We start from the raw sequence: 12,380 nt of genomic DNA, 5'->3' as shown, positions 1-12,380 counted from the left end.
CCACTCTTACAGAGTCGCGGCATAGAAATGCCTGTAATGTAATGTAATTACCATAACAGTGTAATTAATACATGTGTATTACATGTACATCATCAATTTAGCATTTTTGGCAAATCATCAGATAGTGTGTGTGTGCATGTATAATATTTTTAATATCTAAGTACGGTATTATTATGCTCAATTAACATTAATATGTTGTTATTAATTTTGATTTGTATAATATTTTATATTACATGATTTATAGACTTCATAATGAATATGCAATGTGATGTGCCTATATATATATTTTTTTTTACCGTAAATGACAGTAATCTACAGTTACTATGAGATAGCGTGTGTCAAAGGGATGAATTTATCTTCATTTTAAAAGTCTTAAGCTCCCCTGAAAAACAGAACATCATTGCTGTTTGATGCTATAGCACACGTATTGTTTACATTCCGACTGGTCTAACTAGGGAGTACCAATATGGCGGCTGATGTCTTCACAGCACAGGGTACTACCATTGCCCAATCGATATCCAGTGAATAAACAGAGAGCAGTTTCATAGACCTGTAACATTTGCCCAATCCCAAACTGGCCCCTAAACACTTCCCCTGAGCAATAACCCTCTATTTACGCATTCCTGCAGAGGGTCCGCCACATTAGGGGCTATCCCAAACCACATAGTGGGTAGGGTGAGATGACTGTTCAGCCCTTAATTAGCGAATCTTCATCAAAACTATGTAGTATTAAGAGGGTCAAATCAAAATGTAATTGAGAATCTTTGGCAAAGCCTGAAAACATATTTTCACAGATGATCTCCATCTCAACTGAATGAGACTGAGTTAATTTTAGTTAAAGCTGACATCTTGATGTGCCAAGGTCCTAATTTTTTCAGATTAAAAGTCAGGCTACTCTTAGGTGAATATAGAAAAACATAAATCAGTTGAGAGGATTTTGCAAAATGTTTAATGGTGAGCATCAAAGTTCATCACCAGACCAAAATGTTTAGAGTTGTGGGCCTTATCAGGGTCTTTAAGATGTTGAAAGCTGGTTAGGGATAGAGTCCAGGTATATTTTAAGTATTGACTCATAGGGGCTGAATGCAAATGCATGGCAAACATTTCAGATCTTTGAAAAATGTTTAAAGCCAATAAGAATCATCTTTCCTGTTCCACAATAATCCATTGATTTCTGTGGATCTATTCCCTTAGAATCTCAAACACCTTCAGATTTGTGGTTATAATGTATAAAACAAAAAAGGGAAAATAGTTGAGAGGTAACCTTTACTGATAATAAACACAGCAGCTGCCTGTAACATCTCTGGTGTTCTTTCAAAAAGAATTTCTTGAAGTTCAATATAGAGTTTCTGGTTGCTAAAACGGTGCTTTACATCGTTTTTCTCACTAATGACTGTTTGATGTTTTTTTCTGCGAGAACAGTTTTGTTTGCTTGTGTGGGTGTTGACGTTCTGACCTCATACCCCTTCCTCCAAGGGCCAGCTTGTTTTCACTACTGCAGCATTGCACAACATCACAATCAATGATGTGGGACCTGTCTAAAGCCTGCTCGTTAATCACCTACTAATTTAGCTCTCTGGCTGCCTCTACCCCCCTACCCCCCACCCCCGTACATTTTCTCTTCATTTTCTCTTTCTATTACATTTGTTGCTTTATCAGGGCATGCTTGGTCGACAGCAGGGCGGGACTGGTGGAGTAGGCCTGCAAGTCAGCACTTTAACTCTGTCAGTGAAGTTGCTTCTGTGCTATGAGAGATTAAACTCTCTTTATATACATATATCTATATGTGTGTGTTTGGAAGGGAAAGCAAGTTTTGTTGTTCAGACTTGATCAAAGACTGAACATCTCCACTCTGTTCATGGTTAGCTGAAGTTTTCCACCACCTACTGTACTTGGCACCTTCAGCCATCTACAGGGGTTTGAGTTTCATGCTAGGAAGATTCCTTTACAGTGTGTCAGAAAGAGAAGTTTGAATTTGTTGTTCATTCTCCCACAGTGACGGCTAAGGAAATTGCTTGTCTGCCCTTATATTGATGTCTTGTTGACTCTAAGCTACAGAAGCTACATGTCTCAAAATAAAGCAATGTGTTGATATATTCCAAAAAACAAGCAATAACTAACCTACTGGGAAATTTCCGCCCAGTATCTTATTACTTGAAAAGTTCTCAAAATTCACGATGAATCTGTCGACCCTTTGAAGTGTTGACGGTCGTACACAAATAAGACATACTTGCGGTATGCAGTATATTAAGATTGAAAGTGATGCTGGGAGTTTGTCGTTTATTCCCTTCCTATACACACCTCAAAGATGGGCTATGTTCTCTCTGTATTGTCTAGATATGTTGTTGGCTTTGGTCCATGGCACCTACAATACAAAGCATTTTTAATATATTACAAGGCTAATGTAAGTAGGCTACTTACTTGCAGTAATTAGGCTCATTTCCTCCTTATCTGAACCCAGAATCTTGGTAAAGTACTCCAACTTTGACCTGTTTCAGCAGCCATTGTTGTGATATTAAGATATGTATAGTTGTGCAATAATTAATATTTGCTCAAGTAAGGGAAGAACCCTCTATAAAATATATTAAAATATATACCCCTTTTTTTTTTTTTTTTAATCATATACTATACTATGCTAGCCACTTAAATAAATAGTAAAATAGACATGACTTTAAATGCCGTATTGCAGGTTTTTTTTGTCTTTTAAAAGAAAAAAAAATCATGGTACGTCTAACTCACTTAACACGAATGTCTTAATTTAGGGTCTTAAATTAGCCTAAAAATAAGGTTTCTTTTTTAATCTCACCACTTTCTCATTTGCTATATAATGAGTAGCAGACAGGAGACATATTTTGTTAAGATTTAAACAGATATAGATATTAATATTTTTATATTTTAAATTGTTAATACTGCAAAAGTACAATAATACTGTGATATTGTACAGCTAACACTGCAGTCTCATATAGATTATACAATGCAGCTTACAGTGAGGACTATTTAAGATAGAATATTTGGACACTCACCAGGGATACATTTTTCAAAATTAGACATGTAGAGACAAAAATGGAGGTACTTTGATGCTTTGAAGCTCTTTGCAAAATTCCATTTTTTTTTTTTTTACAATTAATGTTTTTCTTACAGAAATGCATTTAATTTTGCTAAGATTTAGAATAATTTTATTTTAGTTACTCAGTTTGTATGGTGAGAACGACAGTTTCTAGCAAATTTTACTATATTGTACCATTTTGTTTAGCTAGTTTAGTTAGGTTTTATCTGGTTTTTAACAAGACTTTGAAAAACAACAACATACACACTTCGAAAGGGGAACCCTACTTTCAGGTTCATGTGGATTGGATCAGTTTTTTTCAGAGTTCATGTCTCCCTTCTGTATTTCCTTCTTTATAAAAAAAATAAACCTAAAAAACCACTTTTGTCCCAAAATGTAAGTTAGAACAGCATATTCATGTTTAATGGAGTTATTACAAATAAAACAAGAACATTTATCTTTTGAATAAATCTTCTTATAGGAGAAAACAATATATTCCCTTAAATGGTGCAAATATTTAAATCTGATGCTAAGTTTCAAATAGATTCAGAAGAATATACAAAGTAAATTGGATACAAAACAGTGGAAAATATTAAAAGTTTTTTAAACCTTCTTGATATGTTACTACAAAGAAAGTTAGCAATAAATGTTTGTTTTTGCAATAGTGCAGAGTCCAACTAAATAATGGAAAGAGAAAAACTTAATAAAATCTATTCTCACATTATTATTTTTTTTTCTAGAATTCCTGTTCTTTTTCTTTCTCCAACTTTCAACACCCAAAAAGCTCTTCTGTAGTTTGAAATCCTCTGGGATCTGCCAGCCCCAGACAAACTAATCACACTTAATCGCAGTCCCAGCTTGAAGGTCTCTGTCCGTTGTGATGTCATAGGGGTAGCAGAAGTGGCGTGGGAGAGTAGTGAGATCTTCAGTCTCACTTCTCCCTCCCTGCTGCATTGCCTCCAATCCGTGTGATCAATCATGCCTTTCGCCCGATTTCGTCAACTAAGGGATTGGCTTTAGAGAATGCTTTGGGCTTGAGATGTAGTCTTCAGGGTCCTGGTCTACTGTCATGTGTACGTCCGTGTGTGCTAAGGGAAAGCTGGGCTTTGTGGTAGTGGAATAAGAAAGTGAAAATGGAGATTGGGGAAAGGGATAAGGGTGGCCATAAGGCCAAAGGGGAGATGGGGTTTTAGGATCAGGGATCAGGCACTGTCAGTCTGCCAGGATGTGTGTCTGAAGCTAAACACTTTCTTAAAAAGCCATGAAAGCTTAACTGCTTACAGCCATACCTCCACTATCTTCCCTAAATCTTTGGCTCTGTAATGCAAAAACTCATCCAACTGAAACTTTCTTAAACAGAGAATGTTTATGATATACTGTCTTTGCATTTTACCAAGTATTTGTGGTGCAAATGTTCATTTGGGTTGCAAGTCTACAATGACCTTCATTCCATTTCATAAGTGATTAATAAATTGTAGATTTTAACCTAACAGGTAAGTTAAAAATAATAATATTTTTATCATCGTTATTTATTTATCTGTGTAGAATTTAGTGCTATTTTCTTTTTCAAAGGTCTTTCAAAAATACTAGGAGTGTTCTCAGGACAAACAATTAACATTTCTCAATAAAGTGTCAGAGACAGAGGCCTGGTTTTTCATAAGATCACCTCAGTTTTAGTTTGCATCTCTATGAATGAAACTAGATTTAATAATTTCATCACTAATAGATAACCAACATTTATCTCACACATTGGTTTTTAACCACCTAGTACTGTTAATAACTGCCTGTATTTTATGAAATGAAGTGTCTGTTTGACTCTTGTGAGCCAGATAAATGGCTGTGAGGCTATGCGAGCCTAGAGTTGGACACCTGTGGTCTGGAGTATTAATAAAGTGCTCTTTAGAAAGGAAACGCTTAATAATAATAATAATTCAGTCATGTCTGCAATACAGAGCCATATTCATATTTAATGTTTAAACCACATCCCTCTACTCAATTTAAATATTATTTTAATTCAGTGGGAACTTGGCAACCTCAAATATGCAATCTAATCTTCTACAGTATTGAAATTGTTTGCTTTCAGTTTTACCTCAGGTCTTTGTAACAAGTTTTTGGCGACATAACTCAAAGATTTAAGTCCATAGTTAGGTCATAGAATTAAGCATTGGGTGCAGGAGCTTTTCCCTGTGGGCGCAGCAGGCTAGTTTTCCTCAAAGTACTCATTTGGATTGAAATCAAGTGACTTACAAAACCGTAAAGGCACAGTAACGTATTATGTTTAAAGAAAGTATTTCGATCTATGGAACAATGTTAATGATCATGCTTGAAATCAGAAGAATCAGAAGATAAAGGAGGTACACAGCACTACTTTGCCTTTTTGTCATCTCTTCAGTGTGACCTTTCTCATGTGATTCCTGACATCAGCAGGTCAGTTTCATCCACAGAACAGCAACTAACTGATTATTCCTTTTTTCTTGGTACACCTGTTGTAAAATCCTCAGTTTCTGCTTGCCTGGCACCAACAGTTGTGTCATTATTTGAGTAACTTTAATCTCCTTTCTTTTTCATTTTGGGAGCTGTGGAAAAATAATAGTAATTTAATGGCTGTTTGGATTGTTTGGCAGATTCGCTATTGGCAATATCAAGCAATTGAACTGTTTTAAAGTGGCCAATGAGTGTAATTGGTAAAACGGCAACAAAGCAGCTTCTACAATCTAAGCAATTTTCTGTCAATCGGTTGATGGTTTTTAATCTTAAAAAGCATACAAAGTAAAACACAGAATACCGAGATGGGAGGACTAAATTCTTTAAAACCTATTGCATTTCCTCAATACTAAGAAAACTGTGTTACAGCAGCTTTATTTGATAGTATTGTCCCCATTGGAAAATTAGATTTTCTGCCTGGTGAAGACCAGAATAAACTTCTTTGCTGACAAAAAAACTACAATAAAAAATACACTTTGAGAAAAAATGTTGTTCAACTTCAAAACGTGAAGAGTGGAAACTGCAAGAAAATAGGAAAGGTGTAAAAAAAAAAATGCTTTAAGGAAAATATTAATGTTCATATGTAGATTTTTTTATCACTTTAGTTTTAGATTTAAGCTTATTGTTCTTTTAAAGGTGTGTTGGGTAGTGGTTTTCTATCTATGGTTGTCTGATGCTTGGATGACCAGGATGAACAGATCAAAGCTACCGATCAGAACCGATCAAATAAAGTACAGTACCTGCCTTTCCAACACATTCTCACTTCCAACTCAAAGTTGACGCTTGGTCAACCTCCTGCGTGTCAGACTCTGATGAGATGGGGGCCCTTTCGTTATATATTTAAGTACAAGATGCATGACAGACATTTTATCATGTGACTTACACGTGACCTGTGACAATGTTTTTAGCCTACAAAGTTGATAGCAGTGTACAGTATGGTTACGTGATTGCATGCCATCTCCCAGGCCCTGGATGGGGGAGGGAGGGGGCATGGAACAGAGCCTTCAATATTTTATATTTTCCTATTTTTTACTTTCTTCTGATTATCTGTTGCAGTACATATGGGGGAAATTCCCCACCTGCCTCGTTCTAAATTGCTAAGCTGTTGACGCAGCTACTTTTAAGTTTATCAAGCTGATATACATACTGTAAGGCTCACTGCGCTTCAGGCAAAAGCAGGAAAATCAAAAAAAAACCTACATTTCCCCCCCCCGTCCTGAGTCAGGCAGCCGCTCCATCACTTTAACATGGAAGCGTTACGGGCAGCAGCTCTTAAGCCTCAAGACGCGTAAACGGCTTAACCTTGAATAACCCTCTTACCTGCAGAAATGTGGTCACAGCTTGTTAGCACGAACTACTCAAAGGTTCCTGTCAGGATAGTTGGCTATGTTTGCTTGGTGAACTTATAGTTAAGACCAACAGGTATTAAGAGGTTTTGATGCTTTCATTTTGACTGACGTGACCACCAGGTGCGTCCACGGCTGCATCAGGCAGGTGCTGCTGCGCTGGAGGTGAATAAATTGACAATCCTGCTGTACAGCCTCAACTGCCTAAGAAAAATTAGACCATCACATTTTGTTTTCAAATCCAAACATGTCACACAAGCAGAAATCAATAAATTGTATCAATTGTGACTGGAGCATGTATAGAAACTGCTACATAGTCAAGAAATTAAAGTGGCAAAATTTCTATCTGCAAGTGTAAAAATGTCCATGTTAACTGTGATGCATGCATTAAATAAAAAAGAACTAGAAAAAGCTGTTTCGGAGAAACATCAAAGTGGGAATGCTTCTGCTGAATGAAATAAGCTGAAATGACCCGAAGAACATATAAAAATGTGATAGGAAGTCATCAGAAACTTCAAACTGCAGAAAACAATTGAATCATCTGAAGATTCTATAGGGTAGAATCATTTGGCAGTAAAATGGCACAAACAGACTCATCTTAAAAGCTGCAATTTTAACGGAAAACATGAAGTGTTTCCATAAAAAAATTAATCAGTAGAACCAAGTTCTAACAATTAAAACAGATACATACAATCAGGAGAACAATTTAAAGTGGAAAGAAAATAACAAAGGATCTGTCCTGTGTGAAGTGGCAAAACTAAACCTTTTAAAACCAATTGAAATTACGATTTAAGATGCAGCTGGACATTTATTTAACTTTTTAATATATGAAGTTTAAAAAAGTTGACATTTAACTTGAGTTCACTTCTTTGAAATAGCTACAGGGGTTTATTGCAAAACATTGACATAAGATGCAAAAAATACAAATATAATCTCTTCAATTATGTTTCATATTTTATTAAAAACAAAACAAAAACATTTTACTAAAGCATGAAAAATTAGTTTAGAATGCATTAATAGCACAATAACTTGCACAAACTATAATTTGTTATAATAATCATATTAATTATTAATATAATATTCAGAAATTTATTTCAATAATTTGGAAAGATGGTTTTATAAAGAAAAAACATATTTCAAACATGAAAGTTCACATCAATCCAGCAACACATCTGCTCAAATAAATATGTGAATTTTTAAAAAACAATTTCAAGAAAAAAACCATAAAAGAATAATCATATAAATTATTGATATAATATTCAGAAACTTATTCTAATGAATTTAGAAAATAAGCATGGTTTTATAAAGAATAAAATGCATTGCAAAGACGAAAATTCACATCAATCCAGCAGCACATCTGCTCAAATAAATATGTGAATTTAAAAAAAAAAAAATTAAGAAAAAAAAAACATAAAAGAATAATCATCTAAATTATTATGATTTTTTTTTACAGTGTCCTGTCTGGCAATGTGGCAATAAGAATAATTGTCTTGATGCCAAAAAGAGCCCAACAGATTTTACTTTCACAAGTGTAGCAGTACGGCAATTGCCATATAGCTCCACTTGTTTCATGCATACAAATTGCTTTATTATAATTATGCAGGGAGTTTTACAGTTTATATGGACACTGCAATGTAAACAGAGCAGAAAAACAGAAGAAGAAAAGGAAAAAGAAAAAAAAAGATGAAAGAAAGTGGAGATAATGAAAAAACATTTCTAGTCTGCTTCATCACCTGCAATGAGATGACAAAAGAACAGCACAACCGAAAGACACGGTACGAGATATACAATAAAGCAATACCTTGAAACTATTGCTGTAGTAGTATTAAGTCTGACATGTACTCTGTGTCATATAAATTATTAATGTAATATTCAGAAACTTATTTTAATGAATATAGAAAGAAAGCATGGTTTTATAAAAAATAAAACACATTGCAAAGATGAAAAGTCATCAATCCAGCAGCACGTCTGCTCAAATAAATATGTGAATTTTTAAAAAACAATTTTAAGAAAAAAAAACATAAAAGAATAATCATATAAATGATTAATATAATATTCAGAAATGTATTTTAATGAATTTAGAAAGAAAGGATGGTTTTATAAAGAAAAATAACTTATTGCAAAGATGAAAATTCACATCAATCCAGCAACACAACTGTTTAAAATAAATATGTGATTTTTTAAAAACAAATTTAAGAGAAAAAAAAACTAACAAAGACAATCTAACAAATTTACATAAATTAATTTTATTATAATAAATTTAAACTATGTTTCCAATTATATAACAAACATCTCTGAAAAGGTTAATTGAGAAAAAAAAAAGCAACAAACAATTAATTTAGAGTTTTCTGTGATCCCATTGCAAAGAAGCATTTTGGGAAACGTAAATTTCATTTTTATTATCACAATTAGTTTATGGCACAGTTTAAACAAGGTTATTTTATTAACTTTTGTAGAAAAGTTTAACACAATATTAAAAACTCTGTTTCCAAAGGCTTTTCACATGGTGCTTAGTTCAAGGCTATTCAATATTCATATGTCCACCTATATTTTGGACTGAATGAAAATCATATTTAAACTGTAAATTCATTGTAATTTGGTCTGTCCTAAATATCTTAGTCATTGTGCAGAAATACAAACACAGGAACACTTACTTTATAACATTTGTTCGGATTTAGCATTAGTGGCGGTCATTCCTTGAACATTTATGAGCACTAGGTTCAGGGTTCATGTCTTTGCACTGGGTTTTATATTAGCCTTCTTGAGCTACACAATGTGGAAAACCTTTCTATTAAAATACCAGCTGATACCCCAAACTGAAACAGAATTCACACAGATGTGTCATAATATAACATTGTTTTTTAAACATAGCAGGAGCAATTATAGCTCTTTCAAATTACTGTTTTGAAACACATATGTGCGAATCCTATTCCGAGTATAATTTCAACTATATTAAACCTTGGAGGAGACCAGGTATGTGACTAATACTTTTTGGCTTCAGCATATATAACTTCCTGGTTTTTTTGAGGTTTGAGGTTTAACTTTGATAAAATGTTTGCTGTAAATGCTGTACATTGAAAAGCTGGACACTTGCAATATACTTATTTTCAATTAATGTGAATTTGAGAAATAAAAAACAAAACAAAACTGTCTGTCACTATGACTAAACACACACATTCTTGAATTTAGGTGTGTGTGAAAAACAGTATAAGAGCAAACTTTAACAGTATCAGTGCTCATAGTGCATTCTCTAAAATAGCCCCTGGCAACATCCACATGCATTTGTACTCATCCTCTGGCATTCCAGCACTGCTGCAAGACCTCTGAGCATTTTTCCAACATCAGGCTGCAGGAAAGGGGGTATGAGAGGGGGGAGACATGCAGGAAAGGACCACAGGCCAGATTCGAACCGTTGTTGTCTGCATTGAGGACTAAGGCCTCCTTACACGGGTCATGTGCGTTAACCACTGCACCACCTGCTTGTCAAAAAGCTCTCTTTTACCTCCGCACCATTTGCTGCAGATTTGTAAAGATGGCTGGAGGTCTTCAGCAGTAAAGCAGAGTAAATGTGGTTAGGGCATAGGGCTTTCAATCCTGAGATTGTGAGTTCGATCCCCCACTCCCCACAGACTGCCACCCTGGGTCCCTGAGCAAGACCCTTAACCTCACACTGCTCCCCGGGCGCCTCACAATGGCAGCTCACTGCTCCCCAAGGGGATGGGTTAAATGCAGAGAAGTAATTTCCCTCTGGGATTATTAGAGTATATCAAAAAATCAAAAAAAAAAAATAAAATAAATCAAAGTTGTATTTTTTTGTTTACTTCTGGACCTCAGTTGGAAAACCTGGTGGTGCATACAGGACAGAAAGTCTGTTGGACAAAGGTAGCAGTTCTTTGTCAGTTTCTTACCAGCTGCAGTATCTGATTACCAACCTGTGTCAGCAGCAGTCCATCACTGCTGGAGAGGGAAGGTGGTTGCATGCAGACATGAAGGGGAAATTGATCCTGAGAAAGCAATTCAAAGTAAACATTGTAATAACCTTTAACCTTAAACAATGATATGTAATGCACAATAAGTATGTACCTTCAACAGCACTGAGGCAGGTTTAACTTGTAGATGTTGATAAGTCTACAAGCTGTGGACACCTAAGCTTGAAGGATGCATAGAGGAGGGCAGAGGAAGGCCAAGCTGTGGCTTAGAAACTGTTATCTGTAAAAAGAGATTAGTCATGAATATCACAGCACAGTCAGAGTAAAGAAGTGAACATGGATTTAAGATCACCTCTACCTTTTGTCACTTGGAGCAAGAAGACATATCTCCATCTGATCCAGCAGAAGGAACCGTGCAAGGATGTGTTTTTTTCTTTCTTAAGTCCAGCAGGTGGTGAGCTGGGCGCTGACTGGACGCTTTTAATCTTTTGCTGGGAGGAAAGACTGAGACATGAGGATGCTGGAAGTTCTATTTTTCTGTTCTGTTTTGATTTGAAACTTGTTGTAGTTGGGACGATGTTGAAGTAGGGTTTGCTGAAGTTGGTAGAGAATGTTGTGATGGAGTACACAGGAGCACAGGTCTCTTGTCTGAAGAAAACACACCTGAACAATTCTAGATAAAACAGAATTATAGTTCTTTCATTAACCATCCCACCCCCAACCCACTATGCCCTCCACCCCAGTGGGGTATCAGCTGGTATTTCTTATTGGTACATCAGGAAGCCTTTGTTTTACATAGTGTACAGGCTTCCTAATGTTTTCATAATTAACTCTGAGCAGCTCTCCAAAAGCTGCTCAGAGTTAATCTGATAGACTTGTGGCCTGTGCATTTATCAACCCTGACCCGACCCACCCCGATAAATGCACAGGCCACAACTTGTTTAGAAAGGTGTATTTCTGTTCTACTATATAGAACAGAAATACACCTTTCTAGTTTTCTTGATGTGCCTTTATGTGTATGAAATCAAATTATCTGATAAAAGTTGTACTAGTCAAAGTTTAATCCATAAAAATATTAAATCCAAAAAATAAGAAATCAAAAATATCTAGTTTATATCAATGTTAAGTTAAATGTATGTTTAGAAAAAAAACAAGATCCTGAAATTAATCCAAGTATTGAATAAGAAATTAAAAGTGATTTCATATATAAATGGGGGAATGAGTAGGGCGTATAAGGGACAGTGGCAGCCTAGTGTTTAGACATTGCACTAGGCCCCCAGATGTTTTCAAAGTTATAGCCTAGTGTTTAGGCATTGCCCTTGCCCACTTCTCCCCAAGGGGACAGATCAAATGCAGAGGTGAATTTTTCCAATGTGAGATTAATGAAATTCAAGTATTACTTTTATTAAATGCAGACATGCTAGTTTATATCTCTCTTTGGTCAATGTTTTCAAAAGCTGCTCAGACTTGCGGCCTGTGCATTTATCAACCCTGACCCGACCCACCCCGATAAATGCACAGGCCACAACTTGTTTAGAAAGATGTATTTCTGTTCTACTATATTTAAATAGTTTT

General features: G+C 35.3%; 1 long non-coding RNA gene across 2 annotated transcripts; it reads right to left on the bottom strand.

The window, feature by feature from the left end:
• Nucleotides 1-10,669: 10,669 nt before the first annotated feature.
• On the bottom strand, nt 10,670-12,308 carry LOC119789787. Of its 2 annotated transcripts, XR_005281635.1 has the most exons (4): nt 11,164-12,308; nt 10,960-11,085; nt 10,809-10,880; nt 10,670-10,719 (listed from the first exon to the last, which is right to left on the bottom strand). It is a non-coding gene; the product is annotated as an uncharacterized LOC119789787 (long non-coding RNA). The 2 variants fall into 2 exon arrangements; XR_005281634.1 differs by having other exon boundaries at nt 10,960-12,308.
• Between the last annotated feature and the right edge of the window lie 72 nt (nt 12,309-12,380).

Source organism: Cyprinodon tularosa, unplaced genomic scaffold, assembly GCF_016077235.1.
Source record: "Cyprinodon tularosa strain WSP-4 unplaced genomic scaffold, ASM1607723v1 ctg347, whole genome shotgun sequence".
In the NCBI taxonomy this organism is placed as follows: domain Eukaryota; kingdom Metazoa; phylum Chordata; class Actinopteri; order Cyprinodontiformes; family Cyprinodontidae; genus Cyprinodon; species Cyprinodon tularosa.
This window is presented reverse-complemented; position numbering and strand designations above follow the sequence as displayed.